An 8,128-nucleotide genomic window follows, 5' to 3' on the forward strand; every position below is an offset into this window, starting at 1 on the left:
GTGGGCATATGTCTGTGTGATGGTGGATAAGCACCTTGCAGGTGGTCAGCATGTCGGAGATGGCTTTGCGGCTCAGGTTGGCAGTGGATATCACGTCCTCCTGCTGAGCAGAGTTGCCTGCTGCCACCGCTTTGGCCGTCGCAACGGTGATGCCCTTGGTCATGCGGATGAACTCTTCCGGGGTGGTAGATTTCTCCGGAATGTCCTTGGATTGGAAAACCTGGAAAGCAGATGATGCAACAGTCAGGGAAATTAAGAAATATTTCATACATTACAGAAATAACCTTAAGTCGATAATACATTTTTAGAATCAGTCACACGACCACGGACGATTTTCTGGGCACTAATACAGTAATGCCATCAAGATTTCGTAAAGTCCTGATGGGCATCTGATAACAGAAGCATTAAACCAAAAGATAAATCTCTTGCCTTCCTGTACCACTATCTCAATTTGTCACACGGCCTCTGATAAGTGGAATAGGGATGCCCATGGGAGAAGGAGAACGAGGAGCAGGTGGAGAACAGGCAAACGCCAGTATGGTTTATTACTCTGCATTACCAGTTCATATCACAGATGGATAGGTTTTACCTCTGTCTGGGCTACAATTAATTAGCCTGGACTTAATTGGTACTAATTCACAGTCAGATTGTGATATAAGTTTATTGTATTAGCATCTTAATTAGAATCAAAATGAGCATGACATGTACTAACTAAGTGCTTAAAATAATAGAAGATGGTAATTTGTTTTGTTTTGTTCATACAATGCTGTTTGGATCCTATTCCTATTGAAAATATCCTCTTTTGTGTTCTACAGAAGCAAGTCATACAGGTTTGGAACAGCGTGAGGGTGAGAAAATTATAGCATGTTCCCTTGTGAAGAACTACTCTTTAAGTGTGGAAAGCACATTATCACTAGGAATATCACGCAAAGAATGTTTCGTACAGTGAGTTCCTGTTTGATGCACTCAATAGTGGCTTCAAGAGCCCTCGTCCCGCGAGTGGCCTCATCTTCCACCGCTTTCACAGTTTTCAGCAGAGAGGTCACATTTGTCACCATCACCTGTAAAAAAAAAAAAAAAAAAAAAAAAGGAAAGTCAATGTCTCGGGCAGGCTTGGAACTCTTTTCTTTATGTATCACAGCTTAAGCGACCTCAACTAGATAATGTCAACAGTTTTTTGGCCAGTTTTCACTTAAAATAGTGAACTAAGGTCAGATGCAATGCTATGACAAGAACAGCTGTATCGAATAGCTCAGTGAGATATAATACAAGGTCAACCAGATTAGGTTTTTTTAAGGTAAAGAATTCAAATCTAAATCATACATCAAAACATGAGAATATAGTCAGGTGATCAAACGGGGCCTTTAATGGACCACATCTGAGGTCTGTAATGGATTATAAATCTTGCTTTAGGCGAAGGTTAAATCACAAAAGGAAAAAGGAGGAAACCAAAAAGAAAAAAAAAAGAGGGCCTAAGACAAAGCCCTGAGGGACGCCACCACTACTTTCACCACACACACTGAAGAAACAAACGCATACAATGTCTAAAGCAAAATCCCAGAGGATCTGAAGTCACCATATGTTGGAGGAATGTAAAAAAATCTTTCCATGAAGGTCACAACTGCATAACACTTCATTATTTAAGCATGCTAAATAAAACATATCATATTGCATGTATGTGGAAGTTAATCCCAGAGGTTTAACAGTGCCAGGTGAATGATTAAGGGATTAGAGAACGCTTGAAAATGTGTGGTACACATCCATTTTTGTTTAAACAAGCCCTCCAGGCTTCTATTCACTTCACATGATAAACTGTGCTTATTGATTCACAGAATAACTACGTTTCAATTTTTTAAAATGAGTTTTACAAAATTAATATGTATTGTCATGTAGCAAATCATACATGGCATTGGAGAGAAGATAGGATGAGAGGAAGGGAAGGAAGCAGTCCTTATGCTGTATACACACACGCAGCTTGGTCCTGTACCCTGCCGAGTGGCCATTGAGTCACTCACACACACTCTATGATCACTGAAAGATAGGGTTTGATTTGTGGCCACACACCAAGATGACAGTGAAGACAGCACCCAGCCAAGAAAATGGGAAGCAGGGCCAGCTGTTAGACAGGCGTACACACATAAACACGCACACAGTGATAGTCATCAGTATAAGATATGATCCTCACTAAGACACATAATGTCTTTCTTCCAAACCGGAACTTACAGACACACACATTACATTCTTCAACCAAACGTACCTTGGCAGCACTTTTCAGTTGATACATGGACGGATCGTCTGCAGCCTTGCCCGCGGCACATTTAGTGGCACTAATCAGCTCAGCCAAAGCTTTAGCGACGTCTCTGACTGCATTTATCAGTACAACCTGAAAGAGATAGAGAGAAGACTTTATCACAACCACCTTTAGTCATGATACGCCACTGGCTTTATCCACTCCGATAATGCATCGCACACCTCCAGGGGTGCTGTTCTTTATCGCAGCCACCTTTATAGTACTATACAAGACATTGTGATTTATTAATCCTCTACAGATCATTTAGATTTTGGCCAGAGATGTTATGATACATGCCACCGGCTGTTAGAGTGAGTCAGAGAGTGTCTGCACCCAAACGTCGAGACATTTGAGAGGAGAGCTAATGATATTCTCATTACACCCAGTCAGGGTGTGAAAAAAGGATAAATATAGTCCAGGATAAAAATACAGGAGCAGACAGAATTAGAACACACTGGCCATTGGGTAATGTCTGAATTTTTGGTGTTGTGAAAATCTTATGACAGATTATTGCAGGGAACCACGCACCTGCGTCTCGGGGTCCTCTGAGCCCATGCTCGCGGCGCCCAGTTTGACCACGTCAGTGAGCTGCGTGATGGTCTTGGCAGAGGACTGGGCTGCCTGGGCTAGTTTGTCCTGGCTCGAAGCAGCACCAGACACAAGCAGCTTGGTGTCCTCAACCAAAGCTTTGGCAGTTTTCAATATGTTCTCCCTGGAGTGTACAGAAACAAATAACAACCGAGATTATGCCGACACCGATAAAACCAACCTTTGACATTTTATGTATATGATGTTGAAAGGGTTACGCTCTACTTGGTCTCACCTGTGGTCTGCGAAAGACTCTTCGTTCTCTGCATTGAGTGTGCCGGCAGAGGCGAACATGATGGTTGTGTCCAGATCAGCAATGATGCCTGAGACAGAACTGGCTGCAGTTATGCAGGCCTGAGTTCCTTTATTACCAGCCTGCAGGGCTGACAACACCATGGACACCTGCAGGACAGAGTGAATCACACTTCATTAGAAATTCCATAGGCAGAGCTGGGACAGTTTTCCAAGCCTGTAGATTTTTCATTGGGCATTAATAATACAATAAATATTTCCTATTTTATTCAATTTATTTCACGTTTTTAAATTTAAATGGCAGTTTTATTCACAATAATAATGTTTTGTAAGGTTTTTATTATTATATGATTTAAAGTTGAATTTTAAAAATAATTACATTATGTTGTATTGTATTATAATAATAAATAGTCTTAAAAAGTTAATGTAATTGCATAATTTAACTAAACTGATTATATAGATAACATAACATATAGATGATATAGTTATTATACAAATGTAGATTTTAATAATATTATTAACATAACTTCAATAATACAATAACTTTAATTATAATTTAAGAATGTTTGGCGTATTAAATTAATCATATAATGTAAGAGTTTTATTAGAAATACATATATCTGTAAATAGTAATAGTTTTAGAAATATATTATTATTACATCATTTAAATAGTTAGAAATACATAATATATTGTAACTACTTAATTTACAGTTTAAGTAAATACTGTACATCCATAAATAATAATATTATTGTTATTTGGTAATAAATATCATAAAATAATATGAGAGAGAGAGAGAGAGATATACAGAGAATGATTGTCACAAGTAAGGCCATAAGGGAGGCATTCAGATGCAACCATCCCTATTCACGTTTAATACAGAAATGACTGCAGGCAGAACTGAGGTTTGAACTGAACGGGGGCCAGTGGGGGACGTGGACACATTTAACAGAGCTCATTTAAAGCAGTGAGGGGTCACAGCGCCACCACAGCGGGACAGGCCGACTCCAGCTACTGAGATGTAATCAAAGACAATATGACACACTGACGGATGTCATCTCCTATATTCAGTCTTAACTGGGGCATCCGGCGCTCATTCCAGCAACAGTAGAGAAACAGCTGGAACATAAAACAGGCTGAAAATAAGCAGACGACTCTCACTGTGCCTGTCTGCGTGTGAGTGATTACCAGGGTGTTGCTATGCAGTGTCTACGGTGTTGCTGATCTTTCTATGGCTGTTGTTATGTGGTTAACATGATGTAGCAAGTTAAGTTGAAAGAGTGCTGTTTTATGTTTGCTAGGTTGTTGTTTGATGGTAGCAAGGACGTTGCCATGCTGTTGCTAGGGTGTTATGGGAGGTTCTACGGGTGTTGTTATACTAAAGCATTATGGCTATGTTGTTGCTAGGGTGTTGTGGGTAGTTGTGTGATTGTTAAGATATTGCAGAGGGTATCAATGATATTAATATGTGAATTCTATCTAGGGAATTACTGATGGTTGCTATGGGGTTGCTATGTAGTTTCTAGAGCATTATAGGTGGTCGCTACAGTGTTTCTATGAGATTGCTAGGATGTTATAGGTACTCGACAAGGTGGTGCTATGTAATTGAAATGCTATGTATTATGAGGCACCACAACAGGGGTGTTGCTATGCTATTTTTAGGGTGTTTTTGGTGGTTGTCAGTGTGTTGTTACAGTTGTGGGTAGTCGACAGGGTGTTGCTTTGTTATTGCAAGGGTTTTGTGGGGCATTGAATAGGTGTTTCTACACCAGTACTAAGCTTTTGTCAGTAATCAATAAGGGGTTGCTATGTTATTTTTAAAAGTGCTGTTAGTGGTAGCCAGTGTGTTGCTAGAGTGTTGCGAGTAGGGTTTTTGCACTTGTCAAAGGGAGCGATGTCATTTCCTCATTATCTTCATCTGGGATGTTTCCGTGACAACGAACGCAGCACGGTGTGCCTCAGCAGATTCGTTAAGGGACTGCATAAATAAAACGACATGACATTAAAACAGCGACATCTGCTGACGCACATCGTGCTGCGTTCGTTGCCTGAAGATAATGAGGAAATCACATCACTCCCTTTGACAAGTGCATTCCAAACAACTAAATAATGCGCTCTGCTCACTAGTCTCCACTAACAAGGGGATAACGATGACTACTTTGATTTGGAAAATTGCCGGGAACTGTACGATAGACGATACGCGCATCGTGACACCCCTAGTGTTGTGGATAGTTGACACGGCATTGCTATGTTTTTGCTAGGGTATTGTGGGTGACAGCATAGGTGTTGCTATGCGATTACTAAGGCGTCGTCATCAATCAACAGGGTGTTGCTATGTTATTTTAGGTTGTCAAAGTGTTGCTAGAGTGTTAACAGGTTGTTGCTATGTTATTTCTAAAGGTACTGTGGGTGGCATTGCCCCCTTCTAACCATTGTTTGTTTACAACGTGAATATGAGCCTTAGCAAGTGTAGCATACCTTTCAACAAACCAACAGCATTTTAAAAGAGTAGCCAGAAGAGGCTTTCATACCAAATTATTTTCTCATACCGTAATAAAGTTAATAGAAACGAAACAAAGTAAGGCAGCAAACTACATCGAAGAAACTTCCTCCCACAATCCTGAGTGAGCCTACCTTCTCTGTGACAGCGCGGGCGTACTCGATCAGCTCTCTCTTGGTGAAACTGTCCGTCGGGCTCATCTGCAGGGCTCCGGCCTTCTGGACCAGATAGATGCAGCCGTGACCCAACTCCTGTACCCGAGTCTTGATCTGAGATCCCACCTGGAAATACAGCCATGATACCAAGCCTAAGAAAGAGCTGGCATCCAAGTCAGCCGGAATCTGGGTCTAAATCTGAATGTATTCGTGCTCTGCGACTGCTCTAAAAGCCACTGCCTCCGTTCAACAAAGCTCTATCCAATAATTAAGAAGTGATTGTGACGGCCTTTGAGGGGGCCCGACAGCACTGTATGTTCATTACCTGACACACAGATCCATGGGTGGGCGGCTCTTCATTATGAATATCACAACGGGCTTTTAAGGCTTGTGGGGGTGCACGGTTGCTATGGTAACGGTAACGGGTCGCTTCTGCAAAAATGCTAGTGAAGAGAGCTGGTGACTGCCGCGTCCACGTGTCGGCTGGCTTCTTCAAATGCGGAGAGCGCAAAGGTGTGAAATGTGTCGGCTGGTGTTCGCACCTTTGTTCACGGGCTTAACACCATGCAAAATGGAAGTACAAGGTTTGCTATGCGACACTGACCAAGTTGCATGTGTTTGCTCTAAATCACTAAATAAGGTGTGAATGAGTTTATTTTTGCTATATTTAAGCGCTTGCGATACACTATCGCGGACGATATTTGAGAGTGAACAATGATGTGAGTAACAGTCAGTGAATCTATCCATTTCTCTCACAAATCTATTGAATGATTTCAGGAGATTGGTATATATTGCCAATATGTTTTTCTACACTCATTTTCCTATATATTATTAAGAATACTAACACTAATGCTAATAATAATTAGTGCTTTCAAATGATTAATCACGATTAATCGCATTCAAAATAAGACTGTGTATATTTATTATTTAAACAAAAAGACACGCATATATTATGCAATCGAAAACTTTTATTTTGGATGCGATTAATCATTTGACAGCACTAAAAATAACGCCCTGCATCATATTCACTGAATGAAATCAAACACTCGTTTCTTAATAATTTCAAGGTGCTGGTTCTAAAAATAGTGCCTGTTTTGCTCTAACATGTCACACGCTTTCACGAAATATGATGCATTTTGTTGGCTCTAACAGTTACTTTTGAGGTGTCTTTGTTCTTTTGAAGTCTTGTATTATCACCAGAAAAATTGCCACAAAGACATGATTCATATCTTCATCTGAGCTCATTCACAAAAGATTCCGAAGTCATTATTTATGCTCATTTTTTGCCAGATTTCTATGTTTTTGTTTTGCAGATTGTCATTTAAAAGATGCATTTTAAATACTTCATTAAAATGGAATTTGACATTCTTATTTTGAGAAAAAAAAGTGTATGAAAAGCAGAAGTGAATAAAGGTTTTTATTGAAAAATTTTAATGTGCGCAATTTGAAGGGTAACGGAAACGCGCCTATTGTTTCATTGTATGGTAAAAGACCATTCTGGGCTTCCAAAGGCGCGTTTTTGTGTTTCCTTTAAGTCTGGAGTTTATGTGAGGTTTAGGCCATCTGCGTGTCTGTAAATGTGCGTTTCTCAGATCACTGCTCCTGTGGGGGTTTTGATCCTCACCTCCTCTGGCTCAGCAGTGGCAGCTGCCAGACGGCCTTGTTGTGCCAGCTGGCTGTAATCCACCATCACCTGAGACGCCAGTCCACCCAGCTCCTCCGGACATGTCACTGACTTCGTCATCTAGGGTCACATTAAACAAGCAAAAGCTGTGATAGAGCGTCTAAAAATGTGAGAAGATGTTGAAGCATTTCGAGTGAGCGACCTCACCATTTCCTGTGCAGTAATTGCGATGGCTTTTGAAAACTTCACCATGGTGGTCTGGTAATCTACAAAAGTGCCGTCAGGCTCCGGCGGTGTTCCTTCATCCATCTGCGAAGTAAAGAGACCCCAATAACAGTGATGTAATGCTGGATCCGGTCCTAATGCAAATTACTGTCTTTGCGTGGATCGTGTGCACGGCGCAGCGATCATTCCCGCAGAAAATGATCGGAGTTCAGATATTCAATTGGCTGCCATTGTCTTCCAGCGTGAGTCATGACAGTATAATGAAAGATTGCGTGCATCCAAAGCTGATAAATGGAGATGTTGTGCCAATTCAGTCTAATAATGAGATACAGAGGCAGCTGTAGTATCTGTGACACATTTACATATGAGAGTCAGCTAGAGATAACTTTATACAGCATTCTTCTGTTGCATTCTAAAAAAAAAGAACGATTTTAATAAAAAGGGAATTTAAATGAATGAATCTGATCATTTTCATGAATATACATATATATATATA

General features: G+C 40.5%; 1 pseudogene; it reads right to left on the reverse strand.

Moving 5' to 3' along the window:
• LOC122347532 overlaps window positions 1–8,128 on the reverse strand; it is a 663,620-nt pseudogene that overhangs the window by 339,762 nt on the left and 315,730 nt on the right.

This window comes from Puntigrus tetrazona, chromosome 6 (genome assembly GCF_018831695.1).
Source record: "Puntigrus tetrazona isolate hp1 chromosome 6, ASM1883169v1, whole genome shotgun sequence".
In the NCBI taxonomy this organism is placed as follows: Eukaryota; Metazoa; Chordata; class Actinopteri; order Cypriniformes; family Cyprinidae; genus Puntigrus; species Puntigrus tetrazona.